Genomic DNA, 15,871 nt, shown 5'->3' on the forward strand with positions numbered 1-15,871 from the left:
TGGACTGGATTACAGCTGATACAAGGTGTGAAGGAACAAGGGGTGGCTGTGGGCATGCACTTGCTGCCGCTGCCAGTGTTTATCTGCATGGCAGCAGGGCATTTGGGCGTTGCCAGGAAGGCGTTTTTATGTAGATTCCTCCTCTTTCAGCACTGCATTGTGGTGCAAGCAAAAGAAGCAAATCCTGTCTGGCTTCCTCTCCGGCCTTTATTCACCTCCCGTGTAGCTGTGAGTGTGTGAGCCTGCAGGGCCCCATGGAATTGCCTAGAAGTAGGCTGAATCGCTGCAAGGGCTGAACAGCAGTATCGGGCAGGCTCGGGCAACGCGCGGCCCGTTCGGGTTATCGCTTCTCGGCCTTTTGGCTAAGATCAAGTGTAGTATCTGTTCTTATCAGTTTAATATCTGATACGTCCCCTATCTGGGGACCATATATTAAATGGATTTTTAGAACAGGGAGATGGAAATAGAGCTTGCTCTGTCCACTCCACGCATTGACCTGGTATTGCAGTATTTCCAGGACCGGTGCACCCTTTCCTTATGTGTTGACTAAAAGCAGATTCCAAAAGTGTTTTTTGTCTTTGCTATTGTTTCTGTCTTTCTGAAGGGATCTCCCCTTTTAATCCCATTATTTCAACACCTGTTGGACAATGCATGAGTGATAATGAGCTCATTGATTAAATGCAATTAATGAATAGATTGCCACCTCTTGTTGTGTGTCGTCTGTGTTTCTGTGTTTCCGGCATTTCACATTGGAACACCTCATTCACCTTCCTTGTCTTCTCTCCGCCCTCCCTTTTAGGTAAGTTAAAGAGCTGCACCTGAGCCAGCCACTTGATTGATTGATTGATTGATTGATTGATTGATTGATTGATTGATTGATTGATTGATGCAGCACAACAGTCAAATAGTGGAGTGGAGTAGGGGAACAGCAAACAGCCAATAAAGCAGCCCGCCCGCTCGCCTGCCCGCCACAATGGACCTACCTGTGTACACTAGATGGATGTGATGGAATGTACTGTCGTCCCTACATTTCAAGAAGAAGTAAGAATTGCAGTTGCAACAAAGCCTTGCTTGCCTACAAAGAGAGCAGCAATTTGGATTTGTTACTATGTTACCTAGAAGAATAACAAACTGTGCAAGGATGGAGGTTGTAGGAGCAAGGAGAAGTTGTCTGTAAAGTTGGTGGATGCCTATTTTCCATTTTGCAGTCCCTTGTCTCCCTCTTGTGGCCTCCTGGAGGCAACTAGCTGTGCAAAAAAAAGACAGCCTGGCGGCCGGCTGTTGCAGTGTTGCCCTCTCAGGCAACACTGAGTGACTGACTGAGCCTCACCGTCTTATATAAAGTTCAGACGGAACTTTGCACGTGTCATAGTGGAGCCCTCAGGATTCCAGAGCCAGCTTTCTGACATCATAATGGGGCCTCAGAGATAAAAGCCTGGGCCCAGGCAGTGTTGGTCAGTGCTGCTCAGCAGGCAGCACTGGACTGGACTGGATTACAGCTGATACAAGGTGTGAAGGAACAAGGGGTGGCTGTGGGCATGCACTTGCTGCCGCTGCCAGTGTTTATCTGCATGGCAGCAGGGCATTTGGGCGTTGCCAGGAAGGCGTTTTTATGTAGATTCCTCCTCTTTCAGCACTGCATTGTGGTGCAAGCAAAAGAAGCAAATCCTGTCTGGCTTCCTCTCCGGCCTTTATTCACCTCCCGTGTAGCTGTGAGTGTGTGAGCCTGCAGGGCCCCATGGAATTGCCTAGAAGTAGGCTGAATCGCTGCAAGGGCTGAACAGCAGTATCGGGCAGGCTCGGGCAACGCGCGGCCCGTTCGGGTTATCGCTTCTCGGCCTTTTGGCTAAGATCAAGTGTAGTATCTGTTCTTATCAGTTTAATATCTGATACGTCCCCTATCTGGGGACCATATATTAAATGGATTTTTAGAACAGGGAGATGGAAATAGAGCTTGCTCTGTCCACTCCACGCATTGACCTGGTATTGCAGTATTTCCAGGACCGGTGCACCCTTTCCTTATGTGTTGACTAAAAGCAGATTCCAAAAGTGTTTTTTGTCTTTGCTATTGTTTCTGTCTTTCTGAAGGGATCTCCCCTTTTAATCCCATTATTTCAACACCTGTTGGACAATGCATGAGTGATAATGAGCTCATTGATTAAATGCAATTAATGAATAGATTGCCACCTCTTGTTGTGTGTCGTCTGTGTTTCTGTGTTTCCGGCATTTCACATTGGAACACCTCATTCACCTTCCTTGTCTTCTCTCCGCCCTCCCTTTTAGGTAAGTTAAAGAGCTGCACCTGAGCCAGCCACTGATTGATTGATTGATTGATTGATTGATTGATTGATTGATTGATTGATTGATTGATTGATGCAGCACAACAGTCAAATAGTGGAGTGGAGTAGGGGAACAGCAAACAGCCAATAAAGCAGCCCGCCCGCTCGCCTGCCCGCCACAATGGACCTACCTGTGTACACTAGATGGATGTGATGGAATGTACTGTCGTCCCTACATTTCAAGAAGAAGTAAGAATTGCAGTTGCAACAAAGCCTTGCTTGCCTACAAAGAGAGCAGCAATTTGGATTTGTTACTATGTTACCTAGAAGAATAACAAACTGTGCAAGGATGGAGGTTGTAGGAGCAAGGAGAAGTTGTCTGTAAAGTTGGTGGATGCCTATTTTCCATTTTGCAGTCCCTTGTCTCCCTCTTGTGGCCTCCTGGAGGCAACTAGCTGTGCAAAAAAAAGACAGCCTGGCGGCCGGCTGTTGCAGTGTTGCCCTCTCAGGCAACACTGAGTGACTGACTGAGCCTCACCGTCTTATATAAAGTTCAGACGGAACTTTGCACGTGTCATAGTGGAGCCCTCAGGATTCCAGAGCCAGCTTTCTGACATCATAATGGGGCCTCAGAGATAAAAGCCTGGGCCCAGGCAGTGTTGGTCAGTGCTGCTCAGCAGGCAGCACTGGACTGGACTGGATTACAGCTGATACAAGGTGTGAAGGAACAAGGGGTGGCTGTGGGCATGCACTTGCTGCCGCTGCCAGTGTTTATCTGCATGGCAGCAGGGCATTTGGGCGTTGCCAGGAAGGCGTTTTTATGTAGATTCCTCCTCTTTCAGCACTGCATTGTGGTGCAAGCAAAAGAAGCAAATCCTGTCTGGCTTCCTCTCCGGCCTTTATTCACCTCCCGTGTAGCTGTGAGTGTGTGAGCCTGCAGGGCCCCATGGAATTGCCTAGAAGTAGGCTGAATCACTGCAAGGGCTGAACAGCAGTATCGGGCAGGCTCGGGCAACGCGCGGCCCGTTCGGGTTATCGCTTCTCGGCCTTTTGGCTAAGATCAAGTGTAGTATCTGTTCTTATCAGTTTAATATCTGATACGTCCCCTATCTGGGGACCATATATTAAATGGATTTTTAGAACAGGGAGATGGAAATAGAGCTTGCTCTGTCCACTCCACGCATTGACCTGGTATTGCAGTATTTCCAGGACCGGTGCACCCTTTCCTTATGTGTTGACTAAAAGCAGATTCCAAAAGTGTTTTTTGTCTTTGCTATTGTTTCTGTCTTTCTGAAGGGATCTCCCCTTTTAATCCCATTATTTCAACACCTGTTGGACAATGCATGAGTGATAATGAGCTCATTGATTAAATGCAATTAATGAATAGATTGCCACCTCTTGTTGTGTGTCGTCTGTGTTTCTGTGTTTCCGGCATTTCACATTGGAACACCTCATTCACCTTCCTTGTCTTCTCTCCGCCCTCCCTTTTAGGTAAGTTAAAGAGCTGCACCTGAGCCAGCCACTGATTGATTGATTGATTGATTGATTGATTGATTGATTGATTGATTGATGCAGCACAACAGTCAAATAGTGGAGTGGAGTAGGGGAACAGCAAACAGCCAATAAAGCAGCCCGCCCGCTCGCCTGCCCGCCACAATGGACCTACCTGTGTACACTAGATGGATGTGATGGAATGTACTGTCGTCCCTACATTTCAAGAAGAAGTAAGAATTGCAGTTGCAACAAAGCCTTGCTTGCCTACAAAGAGAGCAGCAATTTGGATTTGTTACTATGTTACCTAGAAGAATAACAAACTGTGCAAGGATGGAGGTTGTAGGAGCAAGGAGAAGTTGTCTGTAAAGTTGGTGGATGCCTATTTTCCATTTTGCAGTCCCTTGTCTCCCTCTTGTGGCCTCCTGGAGGCAACTAGCTGTGCAAAAAAAAGACAGCCTGGCGGCCGGCTGTTGCAGTGTTGCCCTCTCAGGCAACACTGAGTGACTGACTGAGCCTCACCGTCTTATATAAAGTTCAGACGGAACTTTGCACGTGTCATAGTGGAGCCCTCAGGATTCCAGAGCCAGCTTTCTGACATCATAATGGGGCCTCAGAGATAAAAGCCTGGGCCCAGGCAGTGTTGGTCAGTGCTGCTCAGCAGGCAGCACTGGACTGGACTGGATTACAGCTGATACAAGGTGTGAAGGAACAAGGGGTGGCTGTGGGCATGCACTTGCTGCCGCTGCCAGTGTTTATCTGCATGGCAGCAGGGCATTTGGGCGTTGCCAGGAAGGCGTTTTTATGTAGATTCCTCCTCTTTCAGCACTGCATTGTGGTGCAAGCAAAAGAAGCAAATCCTGTCTGGCTTCCTCTCCGGCCTTTATTCACCTCCCGTGTAGCTGTGAGTGTGTGAGCCTGCAGGGCCCCATGGAATTGCCTAGAAGTAGGCTGAATCGCTGCAAGGGCTGAACAGCAGTATCGGGCAGGCTCGGGCAACGCGCGGCCCGTTCGGGTTATCGCTTCTCGGCCTTTTGGCTAAGATCAAGTGTAGTATCTGTTCTTATCAGTTTAATATCTGATACGTCCCCTATCTGGGGACCATATATTAAATGGATTTTTAGAACAGGGAGATGGAAATAGAGCTTGCTCTGTCCACTCCACGCATTGACCTGGTATTGCAGTATTTCCAGGACCGGTGCACCCTTTCCTTATGTGTTGACTAAAAGCAGATTCCAAAAGTGTTTTTTGTCTTTGCTATTGTTTCTGTCTTTCTGAAGGGATCTCCCCTTTTAATCCCATTATTTCAACACCTGTTGGACAATGCATGAGTGATAATGAGCTCATTGATTAAATGCAATTAATGAATAGATTGCCACCTCTTGTTGTGTGTCGTCTGTGTTTCTGTGTTTCCGGCATTTCACATTGGAACACCTCATTCACCTTCCTTGTCTTCTCTCCGCCCTCCCTTTTAGGTAAGTTAAAGAGCTGCACCTGAGCCAGCCACTGATTGATTGATTGATTGATTGATTGATTGATTGATTGATTGATTGATTGCAGCACAACAGTCAAATAGTGGAGTGGAGTAGGGGAACAGCAAACAGCCAATAAAGCAGCCCGCCCGCTCGCCTGCCCGCCACAATGGACCTACCTGTGTACACTAGATGGATGTGATGGAATGTACTGTCGTCCCTACATTTCAAGAAGAAGTAAGAATTGCAGTTGCAACAAAGCCTTGCTTGCCTACAAAGAGAGCAGCAATTTGGATTTGTTACTATGTTACCTAGAAGAATAACAAACTGTGCAAGGATGGAGGTTGTAGGAGCAAGGAGAAGTTGTCTGTAAAGTTGGTGGATGCCTATTTTCCATTTTGCAGTCCCTTGTCTCCCTCTTGTGGCCTCCTGGAGGCAACTAGCTGTGCAAAAAAAAGACAGCCTGGCGGCCGGCTGTTGCAGTGTTGCCCTCTCAGGCAACACTGAGTGACTGACTGAGCCTCACCGTCTTATATAAAGTTCAGACGGAACTTTGCACGTGTCATAGTGGAGCCCTCAGGATTCCAGAGCCAGCTTTCTGACATCATAATGGGGCCTCAGAGATAAAAGCCTGGGCCCAGGCAGTGTTGGTCAGTGCTGCTCAGCAGGCAGCACTGGACTGGACTGGATTACAGCTGATACAAGGTGTGAAGGAACAAGGGGTGGCTGTGGGCATGCACTTGCTGCCGCTGCCAGTGTTTATCTGCATGGCAGCAGGGCATTTGGGCGTTGCCAGGAAGGCGTTTTTATGTAGATTCCTCCTCTTTCAGCACTGCATTGTGGTGCAAGCAAAAGAAGCAAATCCTGTCTGGCTTCCTCTCCGGCCTTTATTCACCTCCCGTGTAGCTGTGAGTGTGTGAGCCTGCAGGGCCCCATGGAATTGCCTAGAAGTAGGCTGAATCGCTGCAAGGGCTGAACAGCAGTATCGGGCAGGCTCGGGCAACGCGCGGCCCGTTCGGGTTATCGCTTCTCGGCCTTTTGGCTAAGATCAAGTGTAGTATCTGTTCTTATCAGTTTAATATCTGATACGTCCCCTATCTGGGGACCATATATTAAATGGATTTTTAGAACAGGGAGATGGAAGTAGAGCTTGCTCTGTCCACTCCACGCATTGACCTGGTATTGCAGTATTTCCAGGACCGGTGCACCCTTTCCTTATGTGTTGACTAAAAGCAGATTCCAAAAGTGTTTTTTGTCTTTGCTATTGTTTCTGTCTTTCTGAAGGGATCTCCCCTTTTAATCCCATTATTTCAACACCTGTTGGACAATGCATGAGTGATAATGAGCTCATTGATTAAATGCAATTAATGAATAGATTGCCACCTCTTGTTGTGTGTCGTCTGTGTTTCTGTGTTTCCGGCATTTCACATTGGAACACCTCATTCACCTTCCTTGTCTTCTCTCCGCCCTCCCTTTTAGGTAAGTTAAAGAGCTGCACCTGAGCCAGCCACTGATTGATTGATTGATTGATTGATTGATTGATTGATTGATTGATGCAGCACAACAGTCAAATAGTGGAGTGGAGTAGGGGAACAGCAAACAGCCAATAAAGCAGCCCGCCCGCTCGCCTGCCCGCCACAATGGACCTACCTGTGTACACTAGATGGATGTGATGGAATGTACTGTCGTCCCTACATTTCAAGAAGAAGTAAGAATTGCAGTTGCAACAAAGCCTTGCTTGCCTACAAAGAGAGCAGCAATTTGGATTTGTTACTATGTTACCTAGAAGAATAACAAACTGTGCAAGGATAGAGGTTGTAGGAGCAAGGAGAAGTTGTCTGTAAAGTTGGTGGATGCCTATTTTCCATTTTGCAGTCCCTTGTCTCCCTCTTGTGGCCTCCTGGAGGCAACTAGCTGTGCAAAAAAAAGACAGCCTGGCGGCCGGCTGTTGCAGTGTTGCCCTCTCAGGCAACACTGAGTGACTGACTGAGCCTCACCGTCTTATATAAAGTTCAGACGGAACTTTGCACGTGTCATAGTGGAGCCCTCAGGATTCCAGAGCCAGCTTTCTGACATCATAATGGGGCCTCAGAGATAAAAGCCTGGGCCCAGGCAGTGTTGGTCAGTGCTGCTCAGCAGGCAGCACTGGACTGGACTGGATTACAGCTGATACAAGGTGTGAAGGAACAAGGGGTGGCTGTGGGCATGCACTTGCTGCCGCTGCCAGTGTTTATCTGCATGGCAGCAGGGCATTTGGGCGTTGCCAGGAAGGCGTTTTTATGTAGATTCCTCCTCTTTCAGCACTGCATTGTGGTGCAAGCAAAAGAAGCAAATCCTGTCTGGCTTCCTCTCCGGCCTTTATTCACCTCCCGTGTAGCTGTGAGTGTGTGAGCCTGCAGGGCCCCATGGAATTGCCTAGAAGTAGGCTGAATCGCTGCAAGGGCTGAACAGCAGTATCGGGCAGGCTCGGGCAACGCGCGGCCCGTTCGGGTTATCGCTTCTCGGCCTTTTGGCTAAGATCAAGTGTAGTATCTGTTCTTATCAGTTTAATATCTGATACGTCCCCTATCTGGGGACCATATATTAAATGGATTTTTAGAACAGGGAGATGGAAATAGAGCTTGCTCTGTCCACTCCACGCATTGACCTGGTATTGCAGTATTTCCAGGACCGGTGCACCCTTTCCTTATGTGTTGACTAAAAGCAGATTCCAAAAGTGTTTTTTGTCTTTACTATTGTTTCTGTCTTTCTGAAGGGATCTCCCCTTTTAATCCCATTATTTCAACACCTGTTGGACAATGCATGAGTGATAATGAGCTCATTGATTAAATGCAATTAATGAATAGATTGCCACCTCTTGTTGTGTGTCGTCTGTGTTTCTGTGTTTCCGGCATTTCACATTGGAACACCTCATTCACCTTCCTTGTCTTCTCTCCGCCCTCCCTTTTAGGTAAGTTAAAGAGCTGCACCTGAGCCAGCCACTGATTGATTGATTGATTGATTGATTGATTGATTGATTGATTGATTGATTGATTGATTGATGCAGCACAACAGTCAAATAGTGGAGTGGAGTAGGGGAACAGCAAACAGCCAATAAAGCAGCCCGCCCGCTCGCCTGCCCGCCACAATGGACCTACCTGTGTACACTAGATGGATGTGATGGAATGTACTGTCGTCCCTACATTTCAAGAAGAAGTAAGAATTGCAGTTGCAACAAAGCCTTGCTTGCCTACAAAGAGAGCAGCAATTTGGATTTGTTACTATGTTACCTAGAAGAATAACAAACTGTGCAAGGATGGAGGTTGTAGGAGCAAGGAGAAGTTGTCTGTAAAGTTGGTGGATGCCTATTTTCCATTTTGCAGTCCCTTGTCTCCCTCTTGTGGCCTCCTGGAGGCAACTAGCTGTGCAAAAAAAAGACAGCCTGGCGGCCGGCTGTTGCAGTGTTGCCCTCTCAGGCAACACTGAGTGACTGACTGAGCCTCACCGTCTTATATAAAGTTCAGACGGAACTTTGCACGTGTCATAGTGGAGCCCTCAGGATTCCAGAGCCAGCTTTCTGACATCATAATGGGGCCTCAGAGATAAAAGCCTGGGCCCAGGCAGTGTTGGTCAGTGCTGCTCAGCAGGCAGCACTGGACTGGACTGGATTACAGCTGATACAAGGTGTGAAGGAACAAGGGGTGGCTGTGGGCATGCACTTGCTGCCGCTGCCAGTGTTTATCTGCATGGCAGCAGGGCATTTGGGCGTTGCCAGGAAGGCGTTTTTATGTAGATTCCTCCTCTTTCAGCACTGCATTGTGGTGCAAGCAAAAGAAGCAAATCCTGTCTGGCTTCCTCTCCGGCCTTTATTCACCTCCCGTGTAGCTGTGAGTGTGTGAGCCTGCAGGGCCCCATGGAATTGCCTAGAAGTAGGCTGAATCGCTGCAAGGGCTGAACAGCAGTATCGGGCAGGCTCGGGCAACGCGCGGCCCGTTCGGGTTATCGCTTCTCGGCCTTTTGGCTAAGATCAAGTGTAGTATCTGTTCTTATCAGTTTAATATCTGATACGTCCCCTATCTGGGGACCATATATTAAATGGATTTTTAGAACAGGGAGATGGAAATAGAGCTTGCTCTGTCCACTCCACGCATTGACCTGGTATTGCAGTATTTCCAGGACCGGTGCACCCTTTCCTTATGTGTTGACTAAAAGCAGATTCCAAAAGTGTTTTTTGTCTTTGCTATTGTTTCTGTCTTTCTGAAGGGATCTCCCCTTTTAATCCCATTATTTCAACACCTGTTGGACAATGCATGAGTGATAATGAGCTCATTGATTAAATGCAATTAATGAATAGATTGCCACCTCTTGTTGTGTGTCGTCTGTGTTTCTGTGTTTCCGGCATTTCACATTGGAACACCTCATTCACCTTCCTTGTCTTCTCTCCGCCCTCCCTTTTAGGTAAGTTAAAGAGCTGCACCTGAGCCAGCCACTGATTGATTGATTGATTGATTGATTGATTGATTGATTGATTGATTGATTGATTGATGCAGCACAACAGTCAAATAGTGGAGTGGAGTAGGGGAACAGCAAACAGCCAATAAAGCAGCCCGCCCGCTCGCCTGCCCGCCACAATGGACCTACCTGTGTACACTAGATGGATGTGATGGAATGTACTGTCGTCCCTACATTTCAAGAAGAAGTAAGAATTGCAGTTGCAACAAAGCCTTGCTTGCCTACAAAGAGAGCAGCAATTTGGATTTGTTACTATGTTACCTAGAAGAATAACAAACTGTGCAAGGATAGAGGTTGTAGGAGCAAGGAGAAGTTGTCTGTAAAGTTGGTGGATGCCTATTTTCCATTTTGCAGTCCCTTGTCTCCCTCTTGTGGCCTCCTGGAGGCAACTAGCTGTGCAAAAAAAAGACAGCCTGGCGGCCGGCTGTTGCAGTGTTGCCCTCTCAGGCAACACTGAGTGACTGACTGAGCCTCACCGTCTTATATAAAGTTCAGACGGAACTTTGCACGTGTCATAGTGGAGCCCTCAGGATTCCAGAGCCAGCTTTCTGACATCATAATGGGGCCTCAGAGATAAAAGCCTGGGCCCAGGCAGTGTTGGTCAGTGCTGCTCAGCAGGCAGCACTGGACTGGACTGGATTACAGCTGATACAAGGTGTGAAGGAACAAGGGGTGGCTGTGGGCATGCACTTGCTGCCGCTGCCAGTGTTTATCTGCATGGCAGCAGGGCATTTGGGCGTTGCCAGGAAGGCGTTTTTATGTAGATTCCTCCTCTTTCAGCACTGCATTGTGGTGCAAGCAAAAGAAGCAAATCCTGTCTGGCTTCCTCTCCGGCCTTTATTCACCTCCCGTGTAGCTGTGAGTGTGTGAGCCTGCAGGGCCCCATGGAATTGCCTAGAAGTAGGCTGAATCGCTGCAAGGGCTGAACAGCAGTATCGGGCAGGCTCGGGCAACGCGCGGCCCGTTCGGGTTATCGCTTCTCGGCCTTTTGGCTAAGATCAAGTGTAGTATCTGTTCTTATCAGTTTAATATCTGATACGTCCCCTATCTGGGGACCATATATTAAATGGATTTTTAGAACAGGGAGATGGAAATAGAGCTTGCTCTGTCCACTCCACGCATTGACCTGGTATTGCAGTATTTCCAGGACCGGTGCACCCTTTCCTTATGTGTTGACTAAAAGCAGATTCCAAAAGTGTTTTTTGTCTTTACTATTGTTTCTGTCTTTCTGAAGGGATCTCCCCTTTTAATCCCATTATTTCAACACCTGTTGGACAATGCATGAGTGATAATGAGCTCATTGATTAAATGCAATTAATGAATAGATTGCCACCTCTTGTTGTGTGTCGTCTGTGTTTCTGTGTTTCCGGCATTTCACATTGGAACACCTCATTCACCTTCCTTGTCTTCTCTCCGCCCTCCCTTTTAGGTAAGTTAAAGAGCTGCACCTGAGCCAGCCACTGATTGATTGATTGATTGATTGATTGATTGATTGATTGATTGATTGATTGATGCAGCACAACAGTCAAATAGTGGAGTGGAGTAGGGGAACAGCAAACAGCCAATAAAGCAGCCCGCCCGCTCGCCTGCCCGCCACAATGGACCTACCTGTGTACACTAGATGGATGTGATGGAATGTACTGTCGTCCCTACATTTCAAGAAGAAGTAAGAATTGCAGTTGCAACAAAGCCTTGCTTGCCTACAAAGAGAGCAGCAATTTGGATTTGTTACTATGTTACCTAGAAGAATAACAAACTGTGCAAGGATGGAGGTTGTAGGAGCAAGGAGAAGTTGTCTGTAAAGTTGGTGGATGCCTATTTTCCATTTTGCAGTCCCTTGTCTCCCTCTTGTGGCCTCCTGGAGGCAACTAGCTGTGCAAAAAAAAGACAGCCTGGCGGCCGGCTGTTGCAGTGTTGCCCTCTCAGGCAACACTGAGTGACTGACTGAGCCTCACCGTCTTATATAAAGTTCAGACGGAACTTTGCACGTGTCATAGTGGAGCCCTCAGGATTCCAGAGCCAGCTTTCTGACATCATAATGGGGCCTCAGAGATAAAAGCCTGGGCCCAGGCAGTGTTGGTCAGTGCTGCTCAGCAGGCAGCACTGGACTGGACTGGATTACAGCTGATACAAGGTGTGAAGGAACAAGGGGTGGCTGTGGGCATGCACTTGCTGCCGCTGCCAGTGTTTATCTGCATGGCAGCAGGGCATTTGGGCGTTGCCAGGAAGGCGTTTTTATGTAGATTCCTCCTCTTTCAGCACTGCATTGTGGTGCAAGCAAAAGAAGCAAATCCTGTCTGGCTTCCTCTCCGGCCTTTATTCACCTCCCGTGTAGCTGTGAGTGTGTGAGCCTGCAGGGCCCCATGGAATTGCCTAGAAGTAGGCTGAATCGCTGCAAGGGCTGAACAGCAGTATCGGGCAGGCTCGGGCAACGCGCGGCCCGTTCGGGTTATCGCTTCTCGGCCTTTTGGCTAAGATCAAGTGTAGTATCTGTTCTTATCAGTTTAATATCTGATACGTCCCCTATCTGGGGACCATATATTAAATGGATTTTTAGAACAGGGAGATGGAAATAGAGCTTGCTCTGTCCACTCCACGCATTGACCTGGTATTGCAGTATTTCCAGGACCGGTGCACCCTTTCCTTATGTGTTGACTAAAAGCAGATTCCAAAAGTGTTTTTTGTCTTTGCTATTGTTTCTGTCTTTCTGAAGGGATCTCAATCCCATTATTTCAACACCTGTTGGACAATGCATGAGTGATAATGAGCTCATTGATTAAATGCAATTAATGAATAGATTGCCACCTCTTGTTGTGTGTCGTCTGTGTTTCTGTGTTTCCGGCATTTCACATTGGAACACCTCATTCACCTTCCTTGTCTTCTCTCCGCCCTCCCTTTTAGGTAAGTTAAAGAGCTGCACTTGAGCCAGCCACTGATTGATTGATTGATTGATTGATTGATTGATTGATTGATTGATTGATTGATTGATTGATTGATTGATTGATGCAGCACAACAGTCAAATAGTGGAGTGGAGTAGGGGAACAGCAAACAGCCAATAAAGCAGCCCGCCCGCTCGCCTGCCCGCCACAATGGACCTACCTGTGTACACTAGATGGATGTGATGGAATGTACTGTCGTCCCTACATTTCAAGAAGAAGTAAGAATTGCAGTTGCAACAAAGCCTTGCTTGCCTACAAAGAGAGCAGCAATTTGGATTTGTTACTATGTTACCTAGAAGAATAACAAACTGTGCAAGGATGGAGGTTGTAGGAGCAAGGAGAAGTTGTCTGTAAAGTTGGTGGATGCCTATTTTCCATTTTGCAGTCCCTTGTCTCCCTCTTGTGGCCTCCTGGAGGCAACTAGCTGTGCAAAAAAAAAGACAGCCTGGCGGCCGGCTGTTGCAGTGTTGCCCTCTCAGGCAACACTGAGTGACTGACTGAGCCTCACCGTCTTATATAAAGTTCAGACGGAACTTTGCACGTGTCATAGTGGAGCCCTCAGGATTCCAGAGCCAGCTTTCTGACATCATAATGGGGCCTCAGAGATAAAAGCCTGGGCCCAGGCAGTGTTGGTCAGTGCTGCTCAGCAGGCAGCACTGGACTGGACTGGATTACAGCTGATACAAGGTGTGAAGGAACAAGGGGTGGCTGTGGGCATGCACTTGCTGCCGCTGCCAGTGTTTATCTGCATGGCAGCAGGGCATTTGGGCGTTGCCAGGAAGGCGTTTTTATGTAGATTCCTCCTCTTTCAGCACTGCATTGTGGTGCAAGCAAAAGAAGCAAATCCTGTCTGGCTTCCTCTCCGGCCTTTATTCACCTCCCGTGTAGCTGTGAGTGTGTGAGCCTGCAGGGCCCCATGGAATTGCCTAGAAGTAGGCTGAATCGCTGCAAGGGCTGAACAGCAGTATCGGGCAGGCTCGGGCAACGCGCGGCCCGTTCGGGTTATCGCTTCTCGGCCTTTTGGCTAAGATCAAGTGTAGTATCTGTTCTTATCAGTTTAATATCTGATACGTCCCCTATCTGGGGACCATATATTAAATGGATTTTTAGAACAGGGAGATGGAAATAGAGCTTGCTCTGTCCACTCCACGCATTGACCTGGTATTGCAGTATTTCCAGGACCGGTGCACCCTTTCCTTATGTGTTGACTAAAAGCAGATTCCAAAAGTGTTTTTTGTCTTTGCTATTGTTTCTGTCTTTCTGAAGGGATCTCCCCTTTTAATCCCATTATTTCAACACCTGTTGGACAATGCATGAGTGATAATGAGCTCATTGATTAAATGCAATTAATGAATAGATTGCCACCTCTTGTTGTGTGTCGTCTGTGTTTCTGTGTTTCCGGCATTTCACATTGGAACACCTCATTCACCTTCCTTGTCTTCTCTCCGCCCTCCCTTTTAGGTAAGTTAAAGAGCTGCACCTGAGCCAGCCACTGATTGATTGATTGATTGATTGATTGATTGATTGATTGATTGATTGATTGATTGATGCAGCACAACAGTCAAATAGTGGAGTGGAGTAGGGGAACAGCAAACAGCCAATAAAGCAGCCCGCCCGCTCGCCTGCCCGCCACAATGGACCTACCTGTGTACACTAGATGGATGTGATGGAATGTACTGTTGTCCCTACATTTCAAGAAGAAGTAAGAATTGCAGTTGCAACAAAGCCTTGCTTGCCTACAAAGAGAGCAGCAATTTGGATTTGTTACTATGTTACCTAGAAGAATAACAAACTGTGCAAGGATGGAGGTTGTAGGAGCAAGGAGAAGTTGTCTGTAAAGTTGGTGGATGCCTATTTTCCATTTTGCAGTCCCTTGTCTCCCTCTTGTGGCCTCCTGGAGGCAACTAGCTGTGCAAAAAAAAGACAGCCTGGCGGCCGGCTGTTGCAGTGTTGCCCTCTCAGGCAACACTGAGTGACTGACTGAGCCTCACCGTCTTATATAAAGTTCAGACGGAACTTTGCACGTGTCATAGTGGAGCCCTCAGGATTCCAGAGCCAGCTTTCTGACATCATAATGGGGCCTCAGAGATAAAAGCCTGGGCCCAGGCAGTGTTGGTCAGTGCTGCTCAGCAGGCAGCACTGGACTGGACTGGATTACAGCTGATACAAGGTGTGAAGGAACAAGGGGTGGCTGTGGGCATGCACTTGCTGCCGCTGCCAGTGTTTATCTGCATGGCAGCAGGGCATTTGGGCGTTGCCAGGAAGGCGTTTTTATGTAGATTCCTCCTCTTTCAGCACTGCATTGTGGTGCAAGCAAAAGAAGCAAATCCTGTCTGGCTTCCTCTCCGGCCTTTATTCACCTCCCGTGTAGCTGTGAGTGTGTGAGCCTGCAGGGCCCCATGGAATTGCCTAGAAGTAGGCTGAATCGCTGCAAGGGCTGAACAGCAGTATCGGGCAGGCTCGGGCAACGCGCGGCCCGTTCGGGTTATCGCTTCTCGGCCTTTTGGCTAAGATCAAGTGTAGTATCTGTTCTTATCAGTTTAATATCTGATACGTCCCCTATCTGGGGACCATATATTAAATGGATTTTTAGAACAGGGAGATGGAAATAGAGCTTGCTCTGTCCACTCCACGCATTGACCTGGTATTGCAGTATTTCCAGGACCGGTGCACCCTTTCCTTATGTGTTGACTAAAAGCAGATTCCAAAAGTGTTTTTTGTCTTTGCTATTGTTTCTGTCTTTCTGAAGGGATCTCCCCTTTTAATCCCATTATTTCAACACCTGTTGGACAATGCATGAGTGATAATGAGCTCATTGATTAAATGCAATTAATGAATAGATTGCCACCTCTTGTTGTGTGTCGTCTGTGTTTCTGTGTTTCCGGCATTTCACATTGGAACACCTCATTCACCTTCCTTGTCTTCTCTCCGCCCTCCCTTTTAGGTAAGTTAAAGAGCTGCACCTGAGCCAGCCACTGATTGATTGATTGATTGATTGATTGATTGATTGATTGATTGATTGATTGATTGATTGATGCAGCACAACAGTCAAATAGTGGAGTGGAGTAGGGGAACAGCAAACAGCCAATAAAGCAGCCCGCCCGCTCGCCTGCCCGCCACAATGGACCTACCTGTGTACACTAGATGGATGTGATGGAATGTACTGTCGTCCCTACATTTCAAGAAGAAGTAAGAATT

The 15,871-nt window shown here is 47.6% G+C and overlaps 11 non-coding genes across 11 annotated transcripts; all 11 read left to right on the plus strand.

Annotated features, from left to right (window-relative positions):
• Positions 1-342: 342 nt before the first annotated feature.
• On the plus strand, positions 343-533 carry LOC142715829 (U2 spliceosomal RNA). Its single transcript, XR_012871157.1, has one exon. It is a non-coding gene; the product is annotated as a U2 spliceosomal RNA (small nuclear RNA).
• A 1,293-nt stretch (positions 534-1,826) lies between these two features.
• LOC142715648 (U2 spliceosomal RNA) lies at positions 1,827-2,017 on the plus strand. Its single transcript, XR_012870996.1, has one exon. It is a non-coding gene; the product is annotated as a U2 spliceosomal RNA (small nuclear RNA).
• Positions 2,018-3,313: 1,296 nt separating this feature from the next.
• On the plus strand, positions 3,314-3,504 carry LOC142715649 (U2 spliceosomal RNA). The gene has a single exon (XR_012870997.1). It is a non-coding gene; the product is annotated as a U2 spliceosomal RNA (small nuclear RNA).
• Positions 3,505-4,788: 1,284 nt separating this feature from the next.
• Positions 4,789-4,979, plus strand: LOC142715650 (U2 spliceosomal RNA). The gene has a single exon (XR_012870998.1). It is a non-coding gene; the product is annotated as a U2 spliceosomal RNA (small nuclear RNA).
• Positions 4,980-6,264: 1,285 nt separating this feature from the next.
• LOC142715761 (U2 spliceosomal RNA) lies at positions 6,265-6,455 on the plus strand. Its single transcript, XR_012871098.1, has one exon. It is a non-coding gene; the product is annotated as a U2 spliceosomal RNA (small nuclear RNA).
• A 1,280-nt stretch (positions 6,456-7,735) lies between these two features.
• On the plus strand, positions 7,736-7,926 carry LOC142715651 (U2 spliceosomal RNA). The gene has a single exon (XR_012870999.1). It is a non-coding gene; the product is annotated as a U2 spliceosomal RNA (small nuclear RNA).
• Positions 7,927-9,222: 1,296 nt separating this feature from the next.
• On the plus strand, positions 9,223-9,413 carry LOC142715652 (U2 spliceosomal RNA). The gene has a single exon (XR_012871000.1). It is a non-coding gene; the product is annotated as a U2 spliceosomal RNA (small nuclear RNA).
• Positions 9,414-10,705: 1,292 nt separating this feature from the next.
• Positions 10,706-10,896, plus strand: LOC142715655 (U2 spliceosomal RNA). Its single transcript, XR_012871002.1, has one exon. It is a non-coding gene; the product is annotated as a U2 spliceosomal RNA (small nuclear RNA).
• Positions 10,897-12,184: 1,288 nt separating this feature from the next.
• Positions 12,185-12,375, plus strand: LOC142715656 (U2 spliceosomal RNA). The gene has a single exon (XR_012871003.1). It is a non-coding gene; the product is annotated as a U2 spliceosomal RNA (small nuclear RNA).
• Positions 12,376-13,677: 1,302 nt separating this feature from the next.
• On the plus strand, positions 13,678-13,868 carry LOC142715657 (U2 spliceosomal RNA). The gene has a single exon (XR_012871004.1). It is a non-coding gene; the product is annotated as a U2 spliceosomal RNA (small nuclear RNA).
• Positions 13,869-15,160: 1,292 nt separating this feature from the next.
• LOC142715658 (U2 spliceosomal RNA) lies at positions 15,161-15,351 on the plus strand. The gene has a single exon (XR_012871005.1). It is a non-coding gene; the product is annotated as a U2 spliceosomal RNA (small nuclear RNA).
• The last annotated feature ends 520 nt before the right edge of the window (positions 15,352-15,871 follow it).

The sequence above is a fragment of the Rhinoderma darwinii genome, unplaced genomic scaffold (genome assembly GCF_050947455.1).
Source record: "Rhinoderma darwinii isolate aRhiDar2 unplaced genomic scaffold, aRhiDar2.hap1 Scaffold_445, whole genome shotgun sequence".
Classification (NCBI taxonomy): domain Eukaryota; kingdom Metazoa; phylum Chordata; class Amphibia; order Anura; family Rhinodermatidae; genus Rhinoderma; species Rhinoderma darwinii.